Genomic DNA, 16,486 nt, shown 5'->3' with positions numbered 1-16,486 from the left:
GGAGACTAGGGCATTCGATTCACCATAACAATTCAATTCTGGGTTATAAAGATTCAAGTAACAAGTCTAATTCAGATTCAAAGATTGATTCTAGCTAAAGTATGATTAGGCCATGGTGTTTGGTCCTAACCTTGTGTTCCTAATTCCCTAATTTGATCATTTGTTGTCTAACCTAAAATTAAGCATTAGGAACCCATTAAGCATAGAAGAACATTTTAAACAACCAAGTATGTATCTAATCCCTGTTGTCGAATGTCCATACATACTCTTCCTATTCATAGTTCAATTCGAATTAAAGCATGGTGTATACTCTTAATTCAAACCAAGATAGTTAACAAACAAGTTCTAATGGTGATCAATCATTCAAACAAGCATGTTAACTTATAAGCATAATGAATAAGAACATGAATCATGAATCAAACTTGAAACTCCAAACTTATAAACCCAGAATATTCATGTTAGGTTACATCGAAGCCCTAGTTATGGATTTAGCTACTCATAATGGAAAAGAGACTTGAACAGAAATGAGAAAACATAATGAATGCAATAAGAGTAGAAAAACCCTTTTTCTGAAGTTCTTGTGGTGTCCAAGGCTTCTCCAAGTGCTTCTTCACTTCTAATGCTTATCCAAGAGCTTCCCCATTTCTAGAAAGATGTATGAAGGATATGGAGGTGATTTGGGATGAGTTTGAGTGAGTGGTGATGGCTAAGGAAGATGAAATTCGTAGGGAAATGGAAGAGAAGAAAGCTGGAGTTGTTTTGGTGATTGTTGGAGTGTTTGGGATTGTGAGAGTGTTTGAGGATGGTTGGAGTGAATTGTGGGGTTGTGAATCCCAGGATTTGTTGTTTCTTGAATGTGGAATGGATGTGGTATTTATAGGGAGAGGGGAGTGATAAATCTGAATTCAATATGGCTAATGCATACAACACTTGCATTATAAAAGATGAATTGGTTGATGCACTTCACTAATGCATACAACACTTGCATTATAAAATCTTAATTGGTTGATGCACTTCACCAATAAATCCCACCAGCAGCCCTAGGTCATCTTCATGTCACCATGACCAAGCTTCCAACTAGCTACAATAGCTCATGCCTAGCTCACCATGACCAAGCTTCCAACCAGCTCATCCTCATGTCAGCATGACCAGCAACTTCTTGGGCTTATGAATTGGGCTAGGCTGAATCAAATGAAGACTTTAAGATGTCCATTGTGAAGTTCAGAATGTGTATGATCCAACCACACAAGTATTGGCCCAATCCAAGCTCGGAGGAGGAAGTTAAGGGCGAAACAAATTGCTAACTCGTTTTGCTCGCTGACAAAAATCCATCCTGAGCATGGTTCAGTGTTTGCTAGGTTACGGACTCCAGGGTTATTCAATGGGGCTGAAATTTGGATATGTTATAGTACACACCCATTGGAACAACTTTCATGAAGAATGTGGCCTCATCCGAGCTGTGTAGGTTTCTGAAACAGATCTTGCAATGTGACCCACGAAACTGGACTGTAGGAAAAATGAGTTTGTCTTTAAGCTCTTCTTCCATTCATCCAAATTAGGCCTTAACATGCTTGAATTGCATGAATTATGCTCTCTTGCTCTATTGGCCTACAAAACACACAAATAGAGGCAAATAACTCAGAATTATAGGAAACTAAGCAAAAGAAGTAAGTAAATTGGGCATGTATATGTATGAAATTATGAGCTTAACACACCCCCAAACCTAGATTTTGCTAGTCCTCGAGCAAAACAAAAGAAAAACAAAGGTAAAAACAAAACAAGAAGTTAACTAGACCACTTTCGTAGGTAACTCGATTGCATTGAGCGTATGCAACAAGCCTTTAAACCTCTAGGCATCCCTAGTAGGAGGAGTTGTGTCTCCTGAGGATTTAACAGATACGATACCCACAAACGCTTTACTGAGTCTACAAAACAAAGTGGTTAGAAAAATAAACTTTGAAATCAGCTAATGAAAATGAAAGAAAACTTTAGTCATACCTCCAACACCATAGAGTTGCCAAGATATGTGATCAATCAGTGTGTACAAGTGGAAGCTATAGCTCAAAGGCACACGGTTTCAAAGCAAGCACACTCAAACCTTGAATAGAGAACATGCTTCGACTCTAATTCTCACAGAAAACACTCAATCACTCAGAACCTAAGGTTTAATCCTCTCAAGAAAGCATAAGTGAGTGTATGAAATAGAAGCACAAATTTGGTTAGATCTCATGAAAGGAATCAAATACTAAGAATAGAGATACACACATACTTACCAGCACCCATGAATACATCCTCAAAGATCAGCTAGGTCTTTCACAATGTTGTAATGAAAGGCTAAGGTTTAGGGGAAATGGAAGAATTGGAAGGAAAAACAAATAACTTAAGAACATACCAAGGTTGCATGCTTCATTAATCTGCAAGGCATCATTGATTTAGATTGGCATGGCTGCAAACTTCATGGTGCCACCTGGCGTAGACTTTATTTTTCACACTTAGATCATATTGAAACACTTTCATCTTTGCTGATTTGATCTGCATCTTCTTTACTTTATTGCACAGATTCACACAAAATTCTTATTTAAGTACATGGCTGCAACTTCCTTGCTTCAAACTTTATGTTGGCAAACCTTGGTATATTTCTAAGTTACTAGGGTATGGCTACAATAGGTCAAGTATCTCAGATTGAGATACAAAGGTAGGGAAATGATGAGGGTGATAGAAGAAAAAGGCTTTAAGTGTTTGGCTTCAAGAGGGCTAATGGAACACACATATGGGTAGGGTGAAAAGAAAGCACATAGAATGGTTATACACACATAGCCTAGCATCACTTCAATGAGTTCATTCATGAATGAGAGCAAGCACATGATATCTGCAAAAGAGAATCATCCTTAGTATTTAATCAAAATGAAATGATGAGATCAATTAGAGTGAATTGAAGAAAATAAGTATGGATGAGAAATTGAACACTTTAAACCCTCTCAAGAAAGCAATTAGGCTCGATATAGCTCACTAGGGTAGTCTCCACTATTTTCCTTCAAGAATTTGAGCATGGTACTTTAGCCACCAGAATTATAAGAGAAAAAGCTTTGTGAAGTGCAAAATTCTGATATGAAAACCTCAAATAGCAGCTCCATAGCATTGATTGTATGACATTCTTAAAATAAAATATAAAATAAAAAAAAAAAAAAGTGACAAGAGAACGAAAATTGAAAACACAAATGGATAAGAAAATTGAAATTGAAAACCTTTCCCCCAGACCTGAATTGAACATTGTCCTCAATGTGAAAGCATACAAAAGATGATTGCGAACAAACAAATGATAAAGGGAAAAGTTTAGAAGAAGGTTTAGGAAAAATTAAAAATAAAAATAAAAATGAATATATAAGCAACTCACGGATGACCAGTGAAGGGCCTCAGAAAACACAGCCAGGGGATCCGGGAAGGTTGGAGGGGTCACAATGGTCCCGCTTAAAACCCAAACTTCTTAGACACCGAAGGTGTCGCCTAAAGAACTCCTAGACACTGTATTGACGGAGGTGCTCACTGGGGTTACCAAAAGTTAGCTTATATGAATTTTTTTTTTTAAATTTATTTATTTATAAAAAGGAACAGAAACTTAAAATGACTAAAATAAAAACAAAACAAGTAAAGAGAAAGGATTGAAATGCTTCCCCTTGATGCGATTAGGTCGATTGCTACCAAGCACCTTCTTCTTGAACACATGGGTTGCCTCCCAAGAAGCGCCTTAGTTAATGTCTTGGCAAGACATTATGTAATCAGCTAAGTTGATGGTACAAAGGGAAGTTGATCCACCACATGGCCTGCTTGAATACCAGCTGAAATTCCCTCATAGAATGGCTTTAAACGTTGTCCATTTACTTTGAAAGTTGATCCATCTTTAGGGTTTTGAATTTCCACAGCTCCATAGGAAGAAACATTGACCACGGTGAATGGCCCAAGCCACCTAGACTTCAATTTTCCTGGAAAGAGACGCAAACGTGAGTTAAACAAAAGAACTAACATACCTTTGGAGAACTCTTTCCGTTGAATGTTTCTGTCATGGTAACTCTTGGTTCGTTCTTTGTAAAGCTTTGCATTCTCATAAGACTCATGTCTAATTTCTTCCAATTCATTGAGTTGAAATTTTCTAACATGGCCAGCCTTGTCCAGATCAAAATTCAACTTCTTGATGGCCCAAAAGGCATTGTGTTCAAGCTCCATTGGTAGGTGACAAGCTTTCCCAAACACAAGACGATAAGGGCTCATTCCAATGGGAGTCTTATATGCTGTCCTATAAGCCCATAATGCATCATTGAGCTTGGCTGTCCAATCTTTCCTTGTATTGTTCACCACCTTCTCCAGGATGTGCTTAATTTCTCTATTGCTTATTTCCACTTGACCAGAAGTTTGAGGATGATATGGTGTAGAGACTCGATGGGTGATGTTGTACTTTTTCATGAGTGCTTCGAATGGCTTGTTACAGAAGTGACTGCCTCCATCACTAATGACAGCCCTTGGAGTACCAAACCTTGTGAAAATATTATCCTTCAAGAACTTTAGCACCACCTTGTGATCATTGGTTTTGGTGGCTATGGCTTCCACCCATTTAGACACATAATCAACAGCAACAAGTATGTAAGTATAACCAAAGGAAGATGGGAATGGCCCCATGAAATCAATACCCCACACATCGAAGAGCTCCACAACAAGTATGTTATTCAATGGCATTTCGTTCCTGCGACTTATGTTCCCCATCCTTTGGCACCTATCACACTTAACACAAAAATTAAATGCATCTTTAAATAGAGTGGGCCAAAAGAAACCAGATTGCAGAATTTTAAGTGCTGTTTTCTTAGCTCCAAAGTGACCTCCACAGGCCAATTCGTGGCTATGCCTAAGTATGCTTTCTTGCTCTTCTTCTGGAACACATCTTCTGATGAGTTGATCCGGGCAATGCTTGAATAAGAAAGGTTCATCCCATACATAATGTTTCACCATGGAAAAGAACTTCTTCTTATCCTGAGAAGTTAGATCATTTCTAAGAACACCACAAGCAAGATAATTAACAAAATCAGCATACCATGGCTCTTTGACTTGGGCAGCATATAGCTGTTCATCAGGGAAAGTCTCATTCAAGGGTAGCACAGCTCCTCCTTTTTCTTCAACCACAACTCTGCTCAAATGATCAGCTACCACATTCTCACATCCCTTCTTATCTCGAATCTCCAAATCGAATTCTTGTAGCAAGAGAATCCATCTAATGAATCGTGGTTTGGCATCCTTCTTAGTGAGCAAGTATCTAAGGGCTGCATGGTCAGAATAAACAATTACTTTAGAACCAACAAGGTAAGAACGAAATTTTTCTAAAGCAAAAACCACAGCAAGCAACTCCTTCTCTGTTGTGGAGTAGTTGATTTGAGCATCATTCAAGGTCCGGCTAGCATAATGAATCACATGGGGCAGCTTGTTCTTCTTTTGACCTAAAACTGCACCAATAGCAAAGTCAGAGGCATCACACATTATTTCAAATGGTAAAGACCAATCCGGAGCTATGATAATAGGGGCTGAAGTTAGCTCCCTCTTCAAGGTAGAAAAAGCTTCCATGCAAGCTTCATTAAACTCAAAAACAGCATCCTTAGCAAGGAGATTACACAATGGCCTTGTAATGCTTGAGAAATTTTTGATGAACCTTCTATAGAATCCAGCATGTCCTAGAAAGCTTCTAATTCCTTTAACAGAGGTAGGGGGTGGAAGATTTGAGATGAGGTCAATCTTGGCTTTATCCACTTCGATTCCCTTGCTTGAAATCACATGGCCTAGTACAATGCCTTGTCTCACCATGAAGTGACACTTCTCCCAATTCAAAATCAGATTTGTTTCCTGGCATCTTTTAAGCACTAGAGACAAGTGGTGAAGACAATTATCAAAAGAGGAACCAAAAACTGAAAAATCATCCATAAATACCTCAAGGAATCGTTCCACCATATCTGAAAAGATTGACATCATGCATCTTTGGAAAGTTGCTGGGGCATTGCACAAACCGAATGGCATCCTTCTATAAGCAAACGTACCAAATGGGCATGTGAATGTGGTTTTCTCTTGGTCTTCCGGAGCAATGGGAATTTGATTATAACCTGAAAAACCATCAAGAAAACAATAGTAAGCATGGCCAGATAAACGTTCAAGCATTTGATCAATAAAAGGCAAGGGGAAATGATCTTTTCTAGTGGATGTGTTCAACTTCCTGTAATCAATGCAAACTCTCCAACCAGTGACAGTTCGTGTAGGAACTAGCTCATTCTTCTCATTCTTCACAACGGTGATTCCGGACTTCTTTGGAACAACTTGCACAGGGCTCACCCACTTAGAATCTGAAATTGGATAGATGATTCCTACATCGAGTAGCTTTAAAACTTCAGCTCTAACCACCTCTTTCATGTTGGGATTTAGCCTCCTTTGGGCATCACGGGATGGTTTGCTGTCTTCTTCCATTAAAATTCGGTGCATGCACATGCTTGGACGAATTCCTTTGATGTCTGCTATGGTCCACCTAATGGCTGTTTTATGCTCTTTTAGAACTTTAATTAAGCTCTCTTCTTCATGTGAGGAGAGACCTGCAGCAATTATAACAGGGAGAGTTTTGTTAGCACCCAAATATGTATATTTGAGATGATTGGGAAGAGGTTTAAGTTCTAGCTTTGGTGGATGACAATGGATGGCTCCAATTTCGTGGATGATGGTCCAAGAGGCTCGATTGGTGGCCTAAAGGATGGTGGGTATGGCGGAAACACTTCTAAGGCAGCCACCACTTCTTGGAACTCCAGTTCACAAAGATCTTCCTCTTCTTGTGTTAAGACAGCTTCTAGAGCATCATTAGACTTTCTCTGCAAAATTTTGGAAGAAACCTCATGATCCACAACATCAATTGAAAAGCAAGAATCAAGAGAGATAGAAGGTTGAGATAGAGCATTAAGCATTTTAAATTCAACAGTTTCACCCAAAACAGTCATGGAGAGGGTGCTATCTTTCACTTTGATGATTGTGTCTGCAGTGGCCATGAATGGCCTGCCTAGGAGAATGGGATCAACACGATCTCCATTTGGATTGTCTTCCATGTCCATCACTACAAAATCAGCAGGGAGAATTAGTGTATTAACTTGAACTAGAATATCTTCTACAATACCTTTTGGATATTTTATAGAATGATCAGCTAGTTCAAGTCGCATTGAAGTCTTCTTCATCCCTTCTAAGCCAAGCTCTTGATATACTGAATATGGCATTAGATTGATGCTTGCTCCCAAGTCCAACATGGCTCTTCCAACCTTCTTGCCTCCAATGTTAATGGGAATGTCAAAGCTGCCAGGATCATCTAGTTTTGGTGGAAGCTTCCTTTGCAATACAGCACTTACATTCTGGTCGAGCTTTACTCCTTCATTTGGAGCGAAATTGAGCTTGTGAGTTTTCAAGTCCTTGATGAATTTTCCATATGCAGGAATCTGTTCAATAAGATCAAGCAAAGGCAAATTGATATTAACTTTACTCAAAATATCATAAATCTCTTTAAAAGCCTTATCTTGCTTTGCTTTCTTAAGACGGCATGGAAATGGAATCTGTGGAACATATGGAGCGGGTGGCACGTATCTATCTTCTTGAAGATGTGGTGGCACAAATTTGTCATCCCTTTTATGCAATTGGAATTGATCGGATTTCTGAGAATCTGATTTGGCCTTAGGAGCAGATTGAGAAGTTTTGAGTTGTTCTCCTTCCGTGGCCATGGTCTCCTCCTCTTCATTTTCTAAAATCACAACATCATTTGAAAGATTAGAATCATCTTTATTATCAATGATCTTACCTGATCTGAGCACATGAATGGCCTTGGCTTCTGGGTTCTTTGGATTGATCTCAGTTTGGCTTGGCCATTTCCCAGGCTGTCTTTGAGTTATTTCAGCAGCTATTTGGCCTAATTGGACTTCCAATTTGGAGATGGCAGCTTGTGTAGTTTGCTGAAAATTGGATTGGTTGATTGCCATCTGCTTCAATATCTTCCAATGATGATGATGATTGTTGTGGCCTTTGGAATGAAGGGGGATTTGCTTGATTCTGGGTATTTCTCCATGAAAAGTTTGGATGATTCCTCCAACCTGGATTATAACTTTGAGAGTATGGATCATTTCTTGGACCTTGGTTGTAGGAATTTACCAACTTAGCTTGCTCTTGCACAAATTCTGGATATCCAGCCCTAAGTGGACAAGCTGTGGTAGCATGGTCATGAGATTCACAAATGCTACACACTTCCTTCGGAGGGCTTCTTGAGTTTAATGCAAGAAGAGCATCTAGCTTTTGTTCCAGTTTTGAAATCTGCACACTAGAAGCATCATTAGAACCACTAATAACACGTTTACCTCTTGTATCCGTATGTTGGGTCTCCATTGCTATCTCCTCAAAGAGTTCGTACGTTTCTTCTGGAGTTTTGGTTTTAAAAGAACCACCTGCAAAATTGGTGACTATATTATGACTAGAAGGGGTTAGTCCTTTATAAAACATACGCATTTGAAGCTTCAATGGAATCCCATGATGAGGACATTGGTTGAGCAGCCCATTGAATCTCTCCCATGCTTCACAAAATGATTCATCATCTTGCTGTGCAAATAATAAGATCTTGTCCCTAAGCATGTCGGTCTTTTGCGTGGAGAAGTATTTTTCCAGGAACTTCTTTTGAATGGCAGCCCATGTAGTGAGTGAACCAGGCTTCAAAGAATTCAACCAATACTTCGCCTTATCCTTTAAAGTGTATGGAAACACTCTCATTCGAAGTTGATCTTCTGTCACACCTGTCAAGCGAAAAGAACTCACAACATTAAAAATATCCTTTATATGAGTTAATGGATCTTCATTAGGTAAACCATAAAAGGAGGGTAGCATATTAAGATGAGAAGATTTAAGCTCATAATTTCGAGCTACAGTGGGCAGCAAAATGCTTGAAGGAGATGTTGGAATTGTTGGGATATCAAGTTCTCCCATGAACTCAATGGCAGCCATCATTTCTTCTTCTTCTTGGTCTGAACTTGCTTCCGAATTTGAAGGTGAAGAACCAGGAAGTTCAGTGTGGAGAGCAAGACTTGTAAATATAGCAAGAGCTTGCTCTTTTGCAGTTGACAACTCCCTTTCTAGACGATTCTGAATTTCAGAGGTCACACGATTCGGTTGCAATGATGGTCACTACTACATTTACCCTTTTGCGCGACGGAGAATAATTAGTCGCGCAACGAACAATCGAGTCGCTATTGTATTTGCGCGACGGATAAAACAACCGTCGCGCAAAGTTCGTAAAGACTGACTTTGCGCGACAAATATATGGTTGAGTCGCGCAGAGTGCGACGAAGACCACTTTTAGTCGTGCAAACATAGCGACGGATAGTATTCGTCGCACTAATATTCGTCTCACCATAGTAAGCGCGACGATACCTGAATCGTCTCCCCTCTGAAAGCGCGACGATATATTATTCGTCGCGCAAAATTATTCGTCGCACAAATATTCGTCTCACCATAGTAAGCGCGACGATACCTGAATCGTCTCACTCCTGACATGGCGACGACACCTTATTCGTCGCGCAAACGTATTACGCGACGAGATCTACATCGTCTCACGAGAGTAATAGCGACGATATAGTATTCGTCGTGCAACAAACAGAGCGACGATTAAAACACGTCGCACTTTCGCGTCCCAAAAATATGCGCGACGGAGTTATATACTCGCGCTCACTTTCGCGCGACCAAAAATATTAGTCGCATTTTCTTTAAAGAGACGAAATTTTTCGTCGCGCAAAAATAAATATATAGTTTTCAAAATTAATTTATTTATCCGTTTGTAAATGCGCGACGAAAAATGTCGTCGCGCAAAAGTATACATTTTATTTAATTTTAATTTTACCGTTTTGTTTTGTAATAAAATATATTTGAATTGTATGTTTTTTTTTTTGCAATAAACTATATTTTATGTAGTTTAAATTTTATGTTTTTTTCGTAATAAAATAAAATTGCAATAAAAAACCATAATGAAAAGATAATATAAATTGAAATAGTTCAAGACAAAATGTTTAAAATGTAATTAAGAAAGTAAAAAACTAATTAAAAAATGTAGTAACATCTATGTTGTCATCTTGCAAATGCGGCTCGGAAGTCTGGACATCGACATGGGCAGAAGTGTGGTGGCCATGCTCTGGTTGAGGGGGCACGGAGGTCGACGAGGAACCAAAATGTGACGGGAGTGGAATGCCGGACCGAGAGATGGACTCTATAAGCTGTGACATCTGGGCATTATACGAGGCCATTTGGGAAGCCATTTGGGTCTTAAGCTCGGCCACCTCAGCTTTCAAAGCAATCACTTCAGTGTCTGATTGGGACGATGGAGGGGCTCTAGATTCCCGCCGTCTGGCATTCCCCATCCCTCGACAATATGTCCCTGGCCTCCTCCCGAGAGTCTGATCTAAGGTCTCCGTCAGTATCTGAAACCCCGCATCCTGTGGAGGATCCACAACATCGAGCGGAGTATCGGGAGGAAGCTGGGAGGCAGACTCTTGAAGAACCAACTGGCTCTTCTCCGTCATCATCGCCTAACATAACATAAAATATTAATTAAAATCCTCATATAATAACCATGAACTCATGAGTAAAACAATAATTAAAATTAAAGAATACTTACATGAAGGGACTCCGCCAACTCATTCCCGGGTCGAACATAAACGTCGCCAAAGACGTCGATCTCCGGGAATTTGGACCCCCCCTTAATTGAACAAGAGAAGACAATTGTTAGTACAAAAAAAACAAATTCATATTAATTACATATTGAAATTAAAAAAAAACGATATAATTATTACCCGCCGCCGCGCTTCCATCCTATATGAGAAGGGCCTGGAACCGGAATGATGGAGAAGAGTCTTCTTGTCCCTATTGCCCTTATTTGCTTTCGCCTTCTTCTGTTATACAAAAAATAAACGTATTAGTTGAAAATTAAATGAAATTTTAAAAAAACTAAATAAACATTAATAAAAAAAACATGTAATAAATTTCAACTTAATATAAAAAAATTACCACATAATCGGACTCTTGGAAATGACCGCAGAGCCACTCCCAACTATCCTCCCGCCCCTCAAGCTCCTTCGGGCAACCCTCCTGAAGAGCGACCTGCGGATCATCATATGCCATAAAATGATGGTGCAGATCGCTCTTCCACTGCTTGTACCTCTCACCAAAGAGTCTGTTGACGTACGCCAACGACTCGTCGGGGAGGTTCTCTAAATTGTAGTTCGTCTACAATACATTAATGACATTCATTCATTAAGTATTAGAAATATATAAAATTTGAAAGCAAAACAATTAAAAGGCATACATACCGACAGATGTTCGCGCACCACCGTCCGCATCTCGTCAGGCATGACCTTCCAAGACTTCCATTTCATCGGACAATGGGTCCGAACGACGTGACCAATGTCGTGGGCCAATGAGCTATGTTGGTCAGCCGTTGGTGCAGCTCGATGTCGCTCGTCGTATCCGATGTTGACACGACTGTTGTGAACCCGGGTGGACTTCGCCGTCTTCAACTGGCGACAAGGTCCCCGGGTGTTCCTCTTGGCTGCAAACACATATCACATGAACGTTAAATATATAATCCTAGTAAAATATTGGTCTGAAACAGCTAGAGTTGAAGGAAATCTTTACCTGGTTGTGAATCTGCTGCACCAGCAGCAGCGGACGAAGTGGTGGCGATCATGTGGGGAGGGCGATGACGCCGTCTGGCGCTAACAGGCTGCGCCACTGATGACTCAGATGTCACCGGCTCATGGGAGACCTGACGAGAAACCTGCATAACATCCACCTGTGGTGGAGCACTGACAGGTGACGTCGAAGCCGGGGGTGGCAAAGGCTGTGCACTCGTCATCGCCTTACGGGTTCTGATAAGGTTCGACATCTGCACAAAACAAGCATTTAAAGTACCTCCTGGGGCAAGAATTTATAATTTATACATAAATAAATAAATAAAAAACCTCAACAACTAATCAAGAACAAATTCAATATCAAGTAGCAATAAAGAAAGAAATCAATCAAGAAAATTTAATTGCAAAATATACTAGAATAATTTCTACCTAAATAAAAAAGAAAAACACATCATTCCATTTTGTGAAGCAAACCCAAGAACCTCAACCCCAAACAAATTCAGATTTACAAAATGAAATGGATGAATGCAATCTGAAAAATAAAACAAACCGAAGAACCACAATTCCAAAAATTTCAGATTTACAGAATTAGAAACCTAAGATTGAGTTGAGAGATGTAGTAAGAAACTAACATAATTTGCCATTTGTACCTAATTTTCGTTTTAGACCTTATACTTTTTATTTATTTATAAAAAATTAAGGATATTAACTGCTTTTTTTTTTCTCCAATTCCAAACCTAAATAATTTTGTGACCCCATACTAGAATAATTTCTACCTAAATAAAAAATAAAAACACAGAAAAACAGAGACTAAGCCAATACAAAAAGGAAATTGAAACATAAAATCCTAACGTCGAGAGCAGGTACCACAGTGGTGGTCTCCCCCTTCCCCCTGCTTGACAACCCAGGTTCGAAACCCCAAGGGGTTTCTTTCCTCCCAATGTAACAAAAAAAAAAAACATAAAATCCTAACCAACCATCAGACTAAGCAATTTCAACACGTACAAACTAAATTGAGAAATCGAAACAGCAAAACAAAATCACAAATGCATTAACATAATTGAAAGAAAAATAAAACATATATTATACCTTCCCACAGAGACACGCCTGGAGGAGACCGTGAGAGGAAGATGGAGATGGTGACAGAGACCGTGGGATTTCACCGTTGAGGATTTTTGCGGGATTTCACCGATGGTGGGTTCGGATTGGACAGAGAGGGATGGGATTCTTGCACCAGGTGTCCAAGACGCATCTTTAATTTTGTCTCTTCTTCCAACTAAATTCTTGAGAAACCTGACAAACAAGAAGAAAACAATTGAAAAAAAATAAAATAAAATAACAACTGAAAAAAGCAAAAACACAAACATCAGAAAACAGGGAGGCAAAAGTAAGTGAAAGTGTAAGCATGCTCCCTTTTAAAAAAAAAACGTGCTCGCAATTTGCGCCGGAAATGAAGGGATCCGAGAGAAAAGAGCACAGGATAGCACCCTCGAGATCCGAAGTGCTTTCGGCTCCCTCGTCTGTATAAGTCTATTTAAACTCATCTCGGTGAAGTAGAAGAGCACCCCGCATTTCTTCCTGCAAATTCAGAGAAAAACATCAAAAAATCCAAAAACAAAACAATGGCATCCTCATGCACTCACCTTGATGATCTTAACCTTGAATTGTCCCTTGCGCCACCGAATGCGCAGATAAGGGTTCCTCCAAACCATGTCTTCCCAAACTCCACATATCATCACGGTACGGCCTCAAACTTTGCTGAGATAATACCGAACTTTTCTGAGGCAATGCCGAACAGAGCAGCGCTGCTGGGAGGCATGATTGGTAACAAGCTCACACCGACAGATCATCTGCATGTGGCACAGAGGTCTGACAAGGCAGCGGTGGAGGAGTCCCACAATTTAACTGTACTCCACGCGGTCTCGGCTACCAATTTGGGCATGCGATTGCTGGCGAGAACACGGGAGTGTGCCGCGATGAGCGAGGAAATAGCTTCCTTGAAGGCTATGGTGGCGGACTTGCAGAAGCGGCTCTATTGTGCCAATCAGCACGTGGAAGCACTGCAGAGAAAAAATGAGGACCATGTGGAGCTGATGCAGATTCTGCAAGTAAGAGAAAACAGAGGCATGCCATGAAGATGAAGATGAAGATGAAGAAGTTGTTTTTATTTTTAATTTACTTGAATGTTTTTTTTTGTTTTTTTGTTTTAAACTTTTTATCTTTTTGAATGCAATGTTTGAATAAAAATGTGTTTTTAACACTCAGAAATAAACTAACTAACCACACCACGTAAATAAATAAACTAACCTAATAAAACAAAAAAACATAAAAGAAAACCAAGAACTTCCAAATTGAATTTTTTAAATTTTTTTTTGTTGTTATTATTATTTACAACTAACTGACCACACAAAGAAAAAAAACAACAAAGAAGTTCCAAATTGCAATTTACAAGGAAAAATAAAAACCCAAATTTCAAATTTCAAATTTTTTTTTTATATTTATTATTATTGTTTTTAAAACACACAAATATACAAGCAACTCACGGATGACCAGTTAAGGGCCTCAGAAAACACAGCCAGGGGATCCGGGAAGGTTGGAGGGGTCACAATGGTCCCGCTTAAAACCCAAACTTCTTAGACACCGAAGGTGTCGCCTAAAGAACTCCTAGACACTGTATTAACGGAAGTGCTCACTGGGGTTACCATAAGTCGGCTCATATGAAAAATCTTTTTTTTTTTAATTTTAAAATTTTTAAGATAAGAAATAAAAACAAATTAAGATAAAATGAAACAACAAACCATAAACAAAAATGAACTAAGTACTGTAAACAAATTCAAACAAACAACATAAATTGTTGTACTAAAAGAAACAAACCAAGAAACCAATGAAAAAAAAAAAACAAACAGCACTTTCTATCACCCGTTTATCACCATTTGGACAGATTCGTTTCTATGTTTTTCAGCTTCGACCTCTGTTTAGTTTTTAGGCTATAACTTTCCAACCGTAAGTCCAAATTTTACGTTCTTTATATAGTTGGATTCAGCATAGGAAAACAAAGAACTCAACGCGGACCAAAAGGCAAAAACAACTACGAAAATAAACAGAATTCAAAGAAGAGAAAGGATTGAAATGCTCCCCCTTGAAGCGATTAGGTCGAGCATGGATGCACTTGGAGGTCGCGACTTCTCCCACTACTCCACACTTCCTATCTTTGAAGTTGCCATCTCTCTCCATTTTTATTGAGCTATTTACATTGCTAAAACAAACACATACAAAAACTTGAAACGGAATTAAAGGATTACGAAATATATATAAAAAAACTAAAAATGAAAGGGAAAATCAACACAATCCAATTCCATGCTTCAAAGCAACAAGCACCAATGGGTTGTGTAAGCTGGGACTTAAACCCAGTTCTCTTGCTTGTTGGGCAATTGTCCTTTTCTGTTGGACTACAAACACAACTTGTCCATTAACGTCATTAACTTTAAAACTTGAAATTGTCTAGAAAAACATGAAAATGAAAAATAAAAATAAAACAAGTAGGGAAAAGAAATAGAACCAAACTATGTTGCCAATCCCCGGCAACGGCGCCAAAAACTTGTTGTGTAGATACAGCTGCACCAAAATGGATTCAGTTGCATCCTCAACTTGTGATACTCGCAAGTGCACGAGCCGTTTGGTAGTATAGCGTATGTAAGTGCGAGGTCGATCCCACGAGGATTGGTGATTGAATGATCCAATTCATTTCTCCTACACAAAACAGAAATGAAAAAGAAAGGAAATAAATAAAACAAGGAAGAAAGAAAATAACTAACTCAAGTAGATAAGTTCCCAAGTTCAATTAGATTAACGGATTGATTCTAGCTAATGTATGATTAAGCCATGGTGTTTGGTCATAACCTTGTGTTCCTAATTCCCTAATTTGATCATTTGTTGTCTAACCTAAAATTAAGCATTAGGAACCCATTAAGCATAGAAGAACAATTTAAACAACCAAGCATGTATCTAATCCCTGTTGTCGAATGTCCATACATACTCTTCCTATTCATAGTTCAATTCGAATTAAAGCATGGTGTCTACTCTTAATTCAAACCAAGATAGCTAACATGCAAGCCTAAATGGTGATCAATCATTCAAACTAGCATATTAACTTATAAGCATAATGAATAAGAACAAAAACCATAATTGAAACTTGGAAACTAATCAAACTTGAAACTAAAGAAAAGAATTTACATAATGAAAAGTAAAGTGGAACTAAGAAAAACTTAAGGAGAATTTCAGCACAAATATTTCATTACTACAATTGAAAACTAGAAAGAGAAACTAAGAGAATTTGAGGGAGAGAAGGGAAGGGAGCTCTAGAGAAGTGTTTGAGAGCTCCCCCCCTTGGGGTGTGTTTACAAGCTTGGGAAACCTCACTATATATAGGCCTAAGGAAGCTGAAAATCTGAATTAAGTATGGCTAATGCATACAACACTTGTTTTATAAAATCTGAAATGGTTGATGCACTTCACTAATGCATACAACACTTCCATTATAAAATCTGAAATGGTTGATGCACTTCACTAATAAATCCCACCAGCAGCCCTAGCTCATCTTCATGTCACCATGACCAAGCTTCCAACCAGAAATAATAGCTCATCCTGAGGTCAGCATGACCAGCAACTTCAAGGGCTTACGAATTGGGCTTCCCTTAAGCAAATTAAGACTTTAAGCACTCAAACTTGAAGTTCAGAATGTCTTCTTTCCAGCCATATATCATTTGGGCCAA

At 38.9% G+C, this 16,486-nt stretch overlaps 1 non-coding gene across 1 annotated transcript; it reads left to right on the top strand.

The window, feature by feature from the left end:
• The first annotated feature begins 8,566 nt into the window (after positions 1–8,566).
• LOC148292330 (small nucleolar RNA R71) lies at positions 8,567–8,673 on the top strand. Its single transcript, XR_015827172.1, has one exon. It is a non-coding gene; the product is annotated as a small nucleolar RNA R71 (small nucleolar RNA).
• Positions 8,674–16,486: the final 7,813 nt, after the last annotated feature.

This window comes from Prunus avium, chromosome 8, assembly GCF_965620075.1.
Source record: "Prunus avium chromosome 8, drPruAviu1.hap1.1, whole genome shotgun sequence".
Lineage (NCBI taxonomy): Eukaryota > Viridiplantae > Streptophyta > Magnoliopsida > Rosales > Rosaceae > Prunus > Prunus avium.
The sequence above is the reverse complement of the archived record's forward strand: the minus strand, read 5'-3'. Positions and strand labels throughout refer to the sequence as shown.